Source organism: Cetorhinus maximus, chromosome 10 (assembly GCF_964194155.1).
Source record: "Cetorhinus maximus chromosome 10, sCetMax3.hap1.1, whole genome shotgun sequence".
NCBI lineage: Eukaryota > Metazoa > Chordata > Chondrichthyes > Lamniformes > Cetorhinidae > Cetorhinus > Cetorhinus maximus.
In genome coordinates, this window is record NC_135888.1 from 82,954,612 (window position 1) to 82,970,148 (window position 15,537).

Sequence of the window (15,537 nt, forward strand, 5' to 3'; positions counted from 1 at the left end):
GATTAATTAGGGGTTTTAGGAGTTGTTACAGCAGTAATTTGTAGACCTATGTACGTGCTTGAAATCTTTTCTTTTGCTAATAAATGTTTAATTTAGTTTTTTTTAAATCTCTGAAGTCTTGGTGGACTTATTACTTCTGAATTCAGGGCACGCATCTCAAAATAAATACAAATTACAAAACCATTGTGATCATGTGATCAAGTTTCCCTCGTGGATTTGATCCGCCTGGCACACATCATCAGCTGCGTCTTAACAGTGGCCACCTTCTTTTTACTTCCATGGGATGTGAACATCGCTCATGATGCAAGGCCAGCATTTTTGTCCTTCCCTAATTGCCCTTGAGAGGGTGGTGTTGAGCTGTCTTCTTGGGGAGATGGTTGGATTCTCTCTTGTTGGAGATGGTCAATGCCTGGCACTTGTGTGGCACAAATGTAACTTGCCACTTATCAGCCCAAGCCTGAATATTGTCCAGATCTTGCAGTATATGGACATGCATGGCTTCAGTAACTGAGAAGTTGCAAATAGTACTAAACATTGTACAATCATCAGCGAACCTCCTCACTCTGAGCTTATGTTGGAGGGGAAGTCATTGGTGAAGTAGCTGAAGATGATTTGGGCCTAGGACACTTGATTAACTCCTGCAGCAATATCTTAGTGCTGAAATGATTTAGCTCCAACAACCACAATCATCTTCCTTTGTGCGAGGTATGACTCCAACTAGTGGAGAGCTTACCCCCTGATTCCCCAATTTTGCTCCCTGATGCCACACTCAGTCAAATGCTGTCTTGCTGTCAAGGGCAGTCACTCTCACTTCACCTCTTAAATTCAGCTCTTTTTTCCCATGCTTAGACAAAGGCTGTAATAAGGTCAGAAACTAAGTGGCCCTGGTGGAAATCAAACAGGTTATTGCTGTGTAAGTAGCACTTGATAGCACCATCTACAACACCTTCCATTACTTTGCCGATGATTGAGAGCAGACTGATGGGGTGGGAATTGGCCAGAATGGATTTTTCCTGCTTTTGTGGACAGGACAAACCTGTACAAATTTCCACATTGTCAGGTGTTCTCAGTGTTGTAATAGCTTGGTCAGGAGTGCATCTAACTCTGGAACACAAGTCGTCAAGACTACTACCAGGATGTTGCCAGGGCCACTCACCTTTGCTGGATCCAGTGCATTCAGCTGTTTCTCGACATCATGTGGAGTAAATCAAATTGGCTGAATAATGGCATCAGTGATGCTGGGGACCTCAGGTGGAGGCAAGTTGGATCATCCACTCGGCACTTCTGGTGGCAAATGCTTCATTTCCTCCATCAGTGGCACTGACGAAGCTGCAGAGGGGCTGGTCTTCTGAGTGGACTGGGAACTTGGAGAGGCTTGGCTGCCCCCAGTAAAATTGCCATCGTGGTCCCACCATCCACCCACGCAAGCTCAGGACCTGCATTTGATCCCGACGTTGGGACCCAAGGTATGCCAGTACAGTTGAAGCTTATGCCTCTACTTACAAAACCAAGTATCTGCCACCTACAAAGATTTGTGTGTCTTGTCCCAAGTTCTCTCTGTTCCTGTGCCCCCTTTAAAACTGTACTAATTTCAATGTTGTCAGGTTCCGGATTCAGTTGTATTTATAATTGTAATTCCAACATCTGGGGCTAGGCAAAACAGTTTCACACCAATGCTGCCCCATTTCAGTCTGAATGCAGTGGATTAACATGCCCTTCCCCACGTTCAGTATCTGAAGCAAAGTTATATTGTTGCTAAGGTTTCAGAAGACTGACACTCAAGCAGAGCTATGAACTTCATTTGGACCTCTAGCTTTTTTTAACTGCATCTATGTGCCACAGGCCCCTGTTTGAGAGCCAAAGGCAAACTCCCACATTTTCCATGCCTTCAACAATTATCAGAAATCACAAAATGTCAGATTTCACACATCACTGCAACTATGAACATGCGAATATATAAACGAGGAGCAGAAGTAGGCCATTTGGCTCCGCCGTTCAATGAGACCATGGCTGATCTGTCTGTGTTTCGATTTCCACATTCCCATCTATCTCCGATAACCCTTGATTCCCTTGCTTAACAGGAATCTAACTACCTCTGCCTTATAAATATTCCGTGACCCCGCCTCCACAACCTTCTGAGGCAGAGAGTTCCAAAGTCGCAGGACCCTCCGAGAGAAAAAAATTCTCCTCATTTCTGTCCTAAAAAGGCGACTCCTAATTTTAAAACAGTGCCCCCTAGTTCTGGACTCACCCACAAGAGGAAACATCCTTTCAACATCCACCTTGTCAATACAGTTCAGTATCTTATATACTTCAGTCCAGTCACCCCTCACTCTTCTAAGCTCCAGTGGAAACAAGCCCAGCCTGTCCAACCTTTCCTCATAAGACAACCCACTCATTCCAGGTATCAATCTCGTAAACCTCCTTTGAACTGCCTCCAATGCGTTTACATCCTTCCTTAAATAAGGAGATCAAAACTGCACAAGGTATTTGAGATCCGGTTTCACCGATACCCTGTATAACTGAAGCACAACATCCTTACTTTTATGTTCAATTCCTCTCGTAATAAAAGAGAGCATTCCACTGGCCTTCCTGATTATGTGTTGTACCTGCATACTAACTTTTTGTGACTCATGCACGTGAACACCTAGATCCCTCTGCACCTCGGAATTTTGCAGTTGTCTTCTATTTAAGTAATACTCTGCCTTTTTATTCTTCCTACAGAAGTGAACAACTTCACTTTTTCCCACATTATCTGCCAGATTTTTGCGCACTCACAACATGCTTTCCTACCTATCTTTGTGTCATAGCCATCATGCCTTCACTCCCCTCATCTAAGTCATTGATATAAATTGTAAAAAGTTGAGGCCCCAGCACAGACCCCTGCGGGACCACTAGTCACATGCTGCCAGTCAGAAAAAGACCCATTTATGCACACTCTCTGTTTTCTGCCAGCCAGCCAATCTTCTATCCATGCTAATATGTTACCCCCTACACCATAAGCTTATATTTTCCGCAATAACCTTTGCTATGGTACCTTATCAAATGCTTTTTGGAAACCCAAGTACAATACATCTACAGGCTCCCATTTATTAAACATGAATTCCCTTTAACAAAGCCATGCTGACTCTTCCCAATGATGAGTTTTTCTATGTGCCCAGCTATAACCCCCTTAATGATTGATTCGAACAACTTCCCCACGACAGATGTCAAGCTAACTGGTCTTAATCCCCTGTTTTCTGCTCCTCGCCCTTCTTGAATAGAGGGGTTATATTTGCAATTTTGCAATCTGACAGAACCCTTCCAGAATCTAGCGGGGGGGGGAATTTTCTCCTTGGCATGCGGGGCAGACCCTGCACTCCGAAGCGTAAAATGATGTGCGGTGATGTCGGGTGTGTGTCCCAACATCACCGGAGCTGGCTGCACGCCCGCCCGATCTGCCAAAGGCCTGTTAAGGCCATTAATAAACCAATTAAAGATATTGACCGGGCTGCCCGTCCAACCTTAAGGTTGGCAGGCAGGGGAAGAGCCCAGATGGCCTTCGCATTTGTCATGAAACCTCATCCATGAGCAGGATGAGGCTTCATGAAGGGTTTATTACATTAATAAATATTTTTTGAAAATTTCAAAAACATGTCCCAGCTCATGTGACACTGTCATATGAGGGGACATGCATTTGATTTTTTAGCTTCTTTATTTAACTTTCACATTATGAAGTTAATCTCCCTGAGGCACGGAGCTGCCTCAGGGAGATTTCTGCGCTCTTTCGCACGCATGGCCCAACTCTCCCTCCTGCCCCCGCCCGCACAGGTAGCGCTGTGTGCTTCAAGGCGCGTGTCACGCTGGGCGGGCCTTAATTGGTCCACCCACGTAAAATGGCGGCTCCGCGCCTGCCTATGCCCACTCCCGACCGGCCTGCCCGATGGGGAGAAAATTCTCCCTGAGGGAATTTTGGAAAATTAACACCAATGCATCTACTACCGCATTAGCCACCTCATTTAAGACCCTAGAGTGAAGCCCATCTGGGCCCAGAGACTTGTCAGCCCACAGCTTCATCAGTTGCTCAGTACTGCTTCTCTAGTGATTGTAATTTCACCAAGTTCCTCTCTCCGCTCCACCTCCCGATTTACAGCTATTACTGGAATGTTATTTGTATCCTCTACAGTGAAGACAGATGCAAAATAGTTGTTCATTTCATTTGCCATTTCCTTATTATCTACTATTAACTCCCCATTCTCACTCTCTAGAGGACCAACACTTACTTTACCTATTCTTTTCCTGTTTAAATACCTGTAGAAACTCTTGCTATCTGTTTTTATATTTCGAGCTAGCTTCCTCTCATGCTCTAATTTCTTTCTCCTGATTAACATTTTAGTTACTCTCTGCCGTTCTTTATATTCTGACCTATCATCTGACCTGCCACTTATCTTTGCGGAGTTGTATGCTTTTTCCTTAAGTTTAATCTTTCCCTAAATTCTTTAGTTAACCACGGATGGTGGGTCCTCCCTTTAACATTTTTCTTTATAGTAGGAACATGCTTATTCTGAGTATTCTGAAATATCCTTCCAAATGTCTGCAACTCTTTTCTATCGATCTATCTCCTAGCCTAGTATCCCAGTTCATTTCAGCTAGCTCAGTTTTCATGCCCACATAGTTAAGTTTAAAATACTAGTCTTGGACCCACTCTTCTCCCTTTCAAACTGGATATAAAATTCAATCATATTGTGGTCACTGCTACCTAGGGGTGCCTTCACTCTAAGGTCATTAATTAATCCTGTCACATTACACAATGCCAAGTCTAATATAATCTGCTCTCTGGTTGGTTCCGGATTGTACTACTTGAAAAAATTCTCTCGAAAGCATTCAATGAGCTCCTCATCCAAGCTACGACTGCCAATTTAATTTTTCCAGTTTATATGTAGATTTAAAACATCCATGATTATTGCTGTTCCTTTAGCACAAGCACCCAATATTTCTTCTAGTATACTTTGACCTACATTGTGGTTACTGTTAGGAGTCCTGTAGTCCACTCCTACTGGTGACTTCTTTCCCATACTATTCCTCATCTCCACCCAAACCTACTCTACATCTTGATCTCCTGAACCAAAGTCATCTTTAACTATTGCACAAATGCCATCCTTGATTAACCGTGCTACCCCTCCACCTTTACCTAGCTTCCTATTCTTCTTGAATGTCATATACTCCTCAATATTCAGGACCCAACCCTTGTCATCCCACAGCCAGGTCTCCGTAATGGCTATCAGATCAATGGGCAAAATTTTTAGCCCAGCGGGTGGGCACATGCCCAACCCGCTTGAGCGTAAAATGATGTGTGTTGACATCGGGCGAGCCTACCAATGTCAATGCACAGTTGCGCGATATTTCATTCGGCGGGCATGCGCCGGAGTTGGCAGCGTGCCTGCTGACAATTAAAAGGCCTGTTAAGGCCATTAACAAAGTTATTGACTGACATTTTTTGCTGCCCGTCCAACCTTGCGGTTGGTGGGCAGACAAAAAGACCAAGCGGCCTTTGCACTTTTTAGAAAACCTCATCTATGGGCGGGGTGAGGTTTCCTAAAGCAAACAAAAATTAAATTTAAAATTTAAAATTTAATTAACAACATGTCCCTGCTCATGTGACAGAGTCACATGAGGGGACATGTTTTATGACATTATTTATGTCTTTATTGTTTCTTTTGAAAATGCTTCATCTCCCTGAGGCAGCTCTGCACCTCAGGGAGATTATGAAGCGCACACTTGCACAAAGGTCATGCTCGCCTCCCCTTGCACTCCCTCACCACCCGCAAAACCTTAGTTGGCTCGCCAGCATGAAATCGCCTTCCGGGCCCTGATCATGGGTGGCAGTTGGCTTCCCGATTGCCCCACCCCCCGCTGAGCCCACCTGACAAGGGCAAGATTTTGCCCTGTATTTATTTACTTCAATGTGTGCCATCAATTCATTTGCTTTGTTATGAACGTTACACAAATTCAGATTGAGAGCCTTTAGCTTAGTCGTTTTGTTATCTTTGCAACATCTAGTCTTGATTCTTTTTGCATTCTTAGGTTTTTTCTCTCTGTCCCTTCCTGCCATTCTCCGATCCTCATTTCTCATGTTACTATTTTCTCTTACCTTGTCTCTACTCTTTGATATAACACATCTTTCCACATTTGATCCCTTGCCCCCCACTATTTAGTTTAAAACTCTCTACTTCCCTAGATATGCAGTTTGCAAGATCACTGCTCCCAGCATGGTTCAGGTGTAGACCATCACAACGGTACAGCCCCGACTTTCCCCAATACTGGTACCAGTGTCCCACAAACCGGAACCCACTTCTCCCACACTAGTCTTTGAGCCATGTATTTATCTCTCTATTTTTATGTATCCTATGCCAATTTGCACTTGCCTCAGGTACTAATCCAAACATTATCACCTTTGAGGTTCTGCTTTTCAATTTAGTGCCTAGCTCCCCACACTGTCTACACAGAACCTCTTTCCTAGTTCTACCTATGTCAGTGATACCTACATGGGCCATGCCAACTGATTCTCCCGCTCCCACTGCAAGTTCCTCTCCAGCCCTGAGCAGGCATCACAGCCATCTGGACTCTTGCTCTTTGCTGCAGAGAAGAGTGTTGATCCTCCCCGCCACCACTATACTGTCCCCTTCTATCACTACGTTCCTTTTTGCTCTGCCCACTTAAATGGCTTCCTGTACCACGGTGCCATAGTCAGTTTGCTCATTCACCCTGTAGCTCACACTCTCATCCAAACAAGCTGAGAGAACCTCGAGCCTATTGGGCAATTGCAGAGGCTCACACTCCCGCACTCCTGCCCTCTGGGTCCTTTTACCTGCCTCACTCACAGTCACATCCTCCTGTCCCTGACCACTGACCAAATCAGATGACTGTATCCTAAGTAGTATGGCTGCCTCCTGGTACAAAGCTTTTTCATATATTCTATTAACTTTACCACCAATTTGTGTACTATTTTAAACCTTAGGGATAGAATAGAACTTGCCCACTTACCAGATACTCACCAAACAGCTAGCTCCTTTCCTAGTAGTAGAGTAAGAACCAATTCCTACAGGGTGAGAAAGATATAAAAAGGAAACAAACACCTCCTTCCAGCCCTTCACTGAACTTCCCCACTCACCAAACTCCAAATTTGCATTCAGTTTCCTCAGTTGCACCCATTTGCCTTGATTGCACTGTAGAACCCTGAATTTATAGTGAACTGTGGAGTTTGATTCCTTTTTATCATAATGTGCTGATGTCTGCAGGAATACAAACTGTCAACAGCAAACTATCAATATACTGGTACCTAAAACCTCCCCTCACTGTGTCTCAATCCACGATCTGTACATTTCTTGTTCCACCCATGCCTCTTGCTTATTCTCTCCTTATTGCCAATCAATTTTGCAACAACACGGAGTTGTCTGGTTCTAAGCTTTTATTGTTTTTTTGGAGAGCTTTTACTATCACCATAAGTGGTAGGACTGCTCTGTTCTCCAGTGCAAAAAATCAAAAGAAGGGCTAGAACTCCCTGGCACAATGTACACACACTCAGGCCCACAAAGCATTACCCACTAAGTTGTAAAGAGGTAGTAGACTTGTTAACTGAGCTAATTGGAAGTGCTTGGTATTAACACTTGGATACAGAAGGTTTTCTGTTTGATATACAAACAGCCAAGTTTTCCTTTCCAGTTGTGAGATATATGACAATGGGCGATTGCCCGTGGGCTCTTGACAAAATTGAATTTTACCTCCCTGTCGTCTTAATGGCAAGAGTTCCATTAATATCGCCAACATCTCTCAGCTTGATGAAAAAAAACAAAAAGCAAATCCAAAATGGTAAGAGTCAATCGACATGTTAATCTTTTCTTTCACTATAGTTTGTGAATAAAGATTGTGATTTGAATGAGAACAGTTTTAACAGGAGATCTCTGTCTTACTTTCAGAGTCACAAATCGAATTAATGATTTGTTTTACTGTGTGGTTTCCCTTTTACAACACTGCCAAATCCTTAATCTTTCAAAGATCTGTTTATGTCCCCTTCAGACACTAAAGGAACAGTCCACAATTGGCAATAGCAAATCAACAGCCTGGTTTACATCGCATCAGATTAATTTTTCTATTTGAGTACATTTTGTTCCTGGTGCTCTTCACAAATGAATACTTAACAAGTGCAGATGCTAAATTTCTCATGAGTTTTTCTGTTGTGTTATGGATTTATTTGATGTCTCAATGATGAGATCTTGAGACTTGTATGTTTAAACATAAACCATTTATTGTTAGTCTTTAACTATGTACAGATCCCAATCACTGTCATGCATGGTGCTGCTACCGCCTTGCAGGCTGCTTCTAGAGCATTCAACCAGTCTATTACCATGTGACTCAATACATCATACCATGCGTAGTGCTATTTTCCAAGTCACATGTTAACCCTTGCTCTGTTGAGCACCTTCACATTACAATGGCATGCAGGCACATACAACATTTTACAACGGGGTCAATTCTCATGACTTATTAAAAGGTTAATTGACTTTTATGATGCAATTGTTACCAGAACACATTTTCATATTCAGTATTTTCAATATTTCTTAATTGTGTGTTTATATTTGGTTTTTGAATTCTGTTTTCTATATAAAAAAGCCATGAGTTAATGCAAGAGGACTGGATAATACAGTGCCAAAATTTCACTGCACTCCTACAGAAATACCACAGTTGCTCCAGACGCTGCTGCTAAATTGGCCAAGGCCAGAGAAAACTCACTTCTGGCTCATAAGCCTGGATCTTGTGGTACCGTCAGCACTCACCGTCATTATTCTGTGAAACTGACAGCAAATTCTTGCGTCCATCTATGTGCTATCAGACACGGAAATCCAGACCATTCTGTCAGTGATTTCCTGCTCTTCCATAGAATTCCCTGTTGAAATCATCGCAGGAGGAAACATTGGCAACCATTTGATTTGACGTGAGCTTCCACTTTTTATGCTATTAGTCCCATTGTAAAAACCCTTGATAAAGATATACCATGTTAAATGAGGTTCATTTGTTTTTTTGACAATGAGCTATGTCATAAGTACTGTTGAACAACTACTGTGGCCCGGAAAAATGAACTTTATATTTATGGAATGTCAAACTCCTCCATTATGATAAAAAAAATGTCATAATTTTTTATTTGTTTTAATTTGTTCGTGATATTTCAGCGTGTACCTTAATGCCGAGCATATCTCCCAATTTATTTTGCTCTTAAAATGATTAAAAAGTTAAGATAATCAGTGCTTTTTACCAACTGGTTTGCTGTCTGTGAAAATTCTTCAATGGGACAACTGCTTAGCATGCTTGATGACATCACCATGACCGAATACCAGAGATCCCCTGGATCTGGCACGGGAATAAAATTAATGTCAGGAAAGGAGAAATCCATGCCACAGAGCTCACTAGAACTTTCTGGACAGCTTTTCTTTGAGATTAGCTGTGAGCAGCATCATCTCATCACCAACCAAAAAATCTAGGCCATTCTGTGGAATCTAAAATATCAGCCAAGCAGCAAGATTTTTGTAACAGCTTTGCATATTAATCGCTTCTTTGTAACACACTACCACACCTTAGCTATTGATGAACAAATATATATTGTACTGGGCAAGGGAATTTGAAAGGAATTGAATGGTGTAATGATCCTGTTAGGAACCGTTAACATTTAAAAAGAAATCCGAACATCTTGTTTTGGCCAAATGATTTCACTTCTTTTTAAACCAAGCACAAGCTTTATTGTATATAGAACAAAACTAAACAAAGCAAATGCGATTAAGTTAACACTTTAGCTTATACCCAGAAATGCTAAGCCTTGAAGTTTATTTCTTACTTCCCCCCCAACAAGAATTGTCCTATAGGTTACAATATCTTAAAGTTATTTACTTCTGTAGGGAACAACCATAAGTATGCCACAATCCTCTGGAAGCTATATTTAATTCTCCTCAGCTCCAGCTATTCTCAAAGGCAAAACTTCTATTTACTACCTCTTGAATGTGGGTGCCTCAATCCCTTGTTTTGGTTGCTTTTTCAATACTTTCAAGCTAACCTACTGGTTGCTTTCTTTGCCACAACTCTCTGTGGGGGATCACTGTAGGTCCTTCCACTAGTTTCAAACTTGTCAATCTTCCAGCTTCTGTTATCTGATAAAACTCAAATTGAGATTAAGCATCACCCACATTCTACATGGCAAATGATGGCAAGTTCATTTTTCCTCTGCTTACAGTGCAGGTCTATCTAATTGTCATTTATGTTGGCCATCTTCTCTCAGTGAGCTGCAAACTGCACACACCAGTTAAGCTGCAACTTTTGAGCTTGGATGCTCCGCGTCACTTTATATAGCATTAACCAGTTTTAGTCTGCCTAGAAGCTTTGGTTTCCAAATCTCAGGTCCAATGCTTGATTCCTTAGAAAGGGGGAAGGGGAGCTCAGTTTCCTTTCTGTGTTTCCCTTTTCTGCTTCAGTTTTCAGTATTTTTCTTTATTCTTTCATGGGATGGGGATGTCGCTAATGAGGCCAGCATTTGTTGCCCGTCCCGAATTGCCCTTGAACTGAGTGGCTTTACTTGGCTATTTTACAGTGCAGCTTAGAGTCAACCACATTGCTGTGGGTCTGGAATCATATGTAGGCCAGACCGGGTAAGGATGGCTGATTTCCTTCCCTCAAGGACATTAGTGAACCAGATGGGTTTTTATGACAATCCATGTTGGTTGTTATGGTCACCATTACTGAGGCTAGCTTTATATTCCAGGTTTATTCACCGAACTTAAATTCCACCAGCTGACTTGGTGGAATTTGAACTCATGTCTCCAGAGCATTAGCCTGGACCTCTAGATTACCGATCCAGTGACATTACCACTATGCCACCATCTCCCCATAAGCCAGTTAAGCAATGCATTAAGTTTCTGCCCCTGCTGTTTATAGCTCTAACTCTTCTATTCTTGTTTAAGTTGCATTTACCCCATTTTCTACAACTAAAACTGAAAATTTTTACAGCTAAATTCTACAGCTAAACCTAAAATTCTTAAAACTGCAAGTTACATTCTAAAACTAAAAGGCATATTCTGAAACAAACAAACCATGAACTAGATATTTGCAACGATGGTCATTGTTGCAGAGTTTACAAAGTGGGACAGGGCAAATAATGCATAACACCATGCTTAGCTCCATTTGTAGCCAAAAGATACAGACCACGACATATTCAGTATAAATTGATTTGCTCTACTCTGTGCTGCAGACAGCGCACAGATCATTTTGCTTCCACAATATTTTTTGCTGATTTTCCCCTTTTGCAGCCTTTCTGCTGCTGTCCTGGTGTCTGTTCTGACTTCTAAACAAAATGGTCTCTCGTCTGACCCTCAGATTTAAAACACACCAAAGAGCTAGATACCCTCCTGATCGGCCAGACATTAGTAACAAGTTGGTCAATGAAAATTGAAAGGCAGGAGGTACTAGAAAAGCTGGCTATGCTTAGAATAGATAAGTCACCTGGTCCAGTGGCTTGCTTCCCAGGTTGCTAAGTGGGGGTGGAGATAGAGGAAGAGTTTACCATAATCTTCCAATCTTCCCTAGGGGTGGTGCAAGAGGATTGAAGAGTGGCAAATGTGACACCCTTATTCAAGAGAGGGTACAAGGATAGTCCTAGTAACTACCAGTTAGGCCAGTTAATTAACATCAATGGTGGGTAAGGTTTTAGAAACAATAATCAGAAAATATCAACATGCATTTGGAGGGGTTTGAGTTAATTAAAAGGAGCCAGCATGGACTTGTAAGAGGCAGATGGTGCTTTACTAATCTGGTTCATTTTTTTGATGAAGTAACAGTGAAGGTTGGTGAAGGAAATGCAATGGATGTTGCCTATGTGGATTTTAAGAAAGCATTTGACAACGTAACACTTAAGAGGCTGGTTAACAAAATTGTGGCTTATGGAATAGGAGGGCTAGTGTCAGCCTGGATAAAAAAATTGACTTATGGACAGGAAATACAGAGTGATGGTAAATGGTTACTTTTCAGACTGGAGGATGCTAGACAGTGGTGCTCCCCAAATGTCAGTGTTAGGACCACTATTTAATGATATATATAAATGACTTTGATATTGGAATACAGAATAAAATTGCAAAATTTGCCAATGATACAAAACTTGGAGGAACAGCAAACAGTGAGGATGATATTAATCAACTACAACAGGACATAGATGGGCTAGCAGAATAGGCAGACAAGTGGCAGATGAATTTAATACAGAGAAGGATGAGGTGATGCCTTCTGGCAAAAGGGATAGGGAGAAGCAATATAGACTTAATGGCACAGTTCTAAAGAATTTGTATGAAGAAGAACTTAGGGGAGTGCAATGCATAGATCTTTGATGGTGGCAGGATATATTGAGAGAATGGTTAGAAAAGCATTTGGGATCTTGGGCTTCATAAATATTCCAGGGATGGGGGATTTTAGTTACAAGGTCAAGTTGGAGATGCTGGTATTGTTCCCTTTGCAACAAAGGAGATTGAGGAGAGATTTCGCAGAGGTTTTATAGGTCAAGAATACAACCAAATTTAATCGTGGTCTTAGAATAAAAGTGTCCATATTCGTTCACTAGGTAAACCCTTCTCTATGGGCAGCATTTTCCCGTCGGCGAGCGGGAGGCGGGGCCCGCTCACTGATGCGTAAAATGACGCGCGGTGACGCCGGGCGGGCGTCCTGACGTCACCGCACGTCATTCAGATATTCAGTTTGGCAGGCATGCATCCGAATCGGCTGTGCATCCACCGTACTGTCAAAGACCCATTAGGGCCTGTTAAAAAGTAATTAACTGAGCTGCCCAGTTCAGCTGCGTCCAAACTTAAGGTTGGTGGGCAGACGAAGAGCCCAAGTGGCCTTCGTATTTTTCATGAAACCTCATCCACAGGGAGGGATGAGGTTTCATGAAGGATTTATTATTTAAATAAAAAATTTTGAAATAAATAATGGACATGTCCCAGCTCATGTGACAGTTTCACATGAGGGGACATGTCCTTAAATTTTTTTCCCACCTTTATTCAAATTCCCATAATTTAAACAAATCTCCCTGAGGCACCTCAGGGAGATCTCTGCGCTCTTTTGCACGCAGGCGTGAAAGAGCCCAGGGAACCAGTCAAGGAATCCCACCCCCCGCCCGCACAGGGAGCGCTCAGCGCTTCCAGGCGCACGTCACGCTGGGCGTGCCTTAATTGGCCAGCCGACGTAAAATGGCACCGATTGGATTCACGCCCGCCCCCACACATCCTCCCCCACCAGGGGGGAATTTCTGGTCTAAGAGTTTGCAAAGGTTCTGTTTTAGACCTGGTTAAGCCTACCCAGATAATGTTGAAAAGCAGAAGTACAACCAAAAATAAATCGCTAAATAATGGTTCAAGAAAATAAAGAGTTTGGCCCTCACTCTACAGATTAGTTATTAGCTTACAATTACCATGTAATAGTGATGAAAAGTCTAACAGCTGGCTCAGGGCTAATTTATGGTCAAATATCTGATCCTATTTGGTTACTACAATCCACAATCTGCTGGACTAATGTTATCTAATTTTGACGCAGCTGAGCATTGCACAACTGAAGCATACGCACAAAAAAAGACTAATTGTATCTTGGATAGCATGGCAAGAATACACCAACCCTGCTACACATGTGTGGCCAGCTATTTTTGACTTATATATTTTTCACCCAAAAGCATTGAATCCTGTAAATTTTCTTTGCTGTGTTTGGCCTGTTTATTTCAATGCGCAGTGCTTTAAAATTTACTTTTGCGCAGCTCTACACACATGGTAAGTTAAAGGGAGCAGCTTGTAAGTAGTCTGCATGATATCTGCACAATTGCTGCGTGGACATACACGCGCAGCTTAGAGGGAACATTGCCCAGAAGTGATTTCTAGAGTCTACAGAATCCTGAATGACTGGAGCTTATCACTTAAAATGTTGCAATTTTTAAACCACATGAAAAGTACAAGCCAGATAGATTTTTGAAGGAGTGGTTTTCTGAAGAAAAATAAACTAATGTGCGATGTGTGGAACCATACCAGCTACAGAGACAAAATTGTTTTGCTTCTAATTATTATTTAGAGTTTTTGCTCTCTGATATTATCAGCAATACAATATCTGTTGTTAGTTGCCTGAAATGGGTACAGTAATACCATCTAGAGTACACAGAAAAGCATCCAACTCACCTATAAATTACACAGAATATAAATCACAGAAACAGATCCTTCAGCCCAAACTGTCCACTCTATCTCTCCTCCCATTCCTCCTCATCCAACTCTAGCAGCATGACCTTCTCTTCCATTCTCCCCCAAATGCTTATCTAGCTTCCCCTTGGATGCATCTCCACTATTCACCTCAACCACTACCTGGGCTGGATTTTATGACCCCCCTGCTAGGTGTGTTTGCGATGGGGTGAGGAGGCACATAACCTGGCAAGCCCACCACCACCCCACCCACCCTTGAGCTGTTCCCCCATAATACGGTAGGTGGGCGGCTGCCAAAATTACCCGTCTCAGTTACTGCCACTGCAGCTGGTGGACAAATGCCTTGGTTCATGAATTCATATTGTTATGCAAAACGACAAGGAGTTTGTAGGAACACTGCTGGGTTTTGATGATTTTGTCAATATTCTGCTTGAAGATATTACACAATTTGAGATCACACCTCAAGGCAGAAGAATCACAAAACTGGACCAAATCTTATTGAATGGAAACAACATAACAATGCTTATTCCTGGTGGTGAATGTCCTGAAGTATGAACGGAACACTGACTTTCAACAAAGTCAATTTTTGAGTGTCTTGTACTTCTGTTTTCTTATGTTTACTTCTGTTCTTGACATTTTTTTAAGAGTTTATTTTTTATGACAGAGTTTCCAGAAAGTTGCATGTATTTTGTATATGGAAAGAAGTGTCTCAGAAGTGAGAAGTGAATCATGGTTTAGTACATGCAAAACTTGATTTATTTTTAAAGAGAAAATAGTGCTTTCTTTTTCACTAACATAAACAGTTAGTGTGGGAAGGCGGGTGGGAGTGGACAGGCCATTTAAAAAAAAAAATGTTTGTAAAGGTGGGAAGGAAGCCGGGGAGGTCACACAATTCAAGGGGTGCTCTTTGCACATGGGGGGCACCCTCGTCCAAGATGTTACCACTCTCCACCTTTGTTCCTCTCTGCCTGGCCTCCAAAACACACCCTCCCACCACCCTCGCTCCCCTCCCTAGGCTGACTAATCCCTCCCCGTCCAAGAACCCCGACTTCCCTGCCTTCTTTGTGCCTTCTTTGTGTGCCTGCCTGCAGTCCCAGCAGTGCCCACTACTTAGTTCTGGCACTGCTGGTTCTGTGAGAGCTGTCAGCCAATCAAATTGGGTAGTAGGGACGGAAGTCCCACTCTCAGCCCCTTCAGCCTGCTGGCAGTGCGTTTTGACTACGGGGCGGGCTTTTCAGGTGCACTGGCTGCCGGCCAGCTCTTGCAATGAGGACTGAAGGAGCAATATGGCCCAGTG

General features: G+C 42.6%; 1 pseudogene; it reads left to right on the forward strand.

Annotated features, from left to right (window-relative positions):
- Window positions 1-14,547: 14,547 nt before the first annotated feature.
- Window positions 14,548-14,796, forward strand: LOC144685261 (U6 snRNA-associated Sm-like protein LSm5 pseudogene; annotated as a pseudogene).
- The last annotated feature ends 741 nt before the right edge of the window (window positions 14,797-15,537 follow it).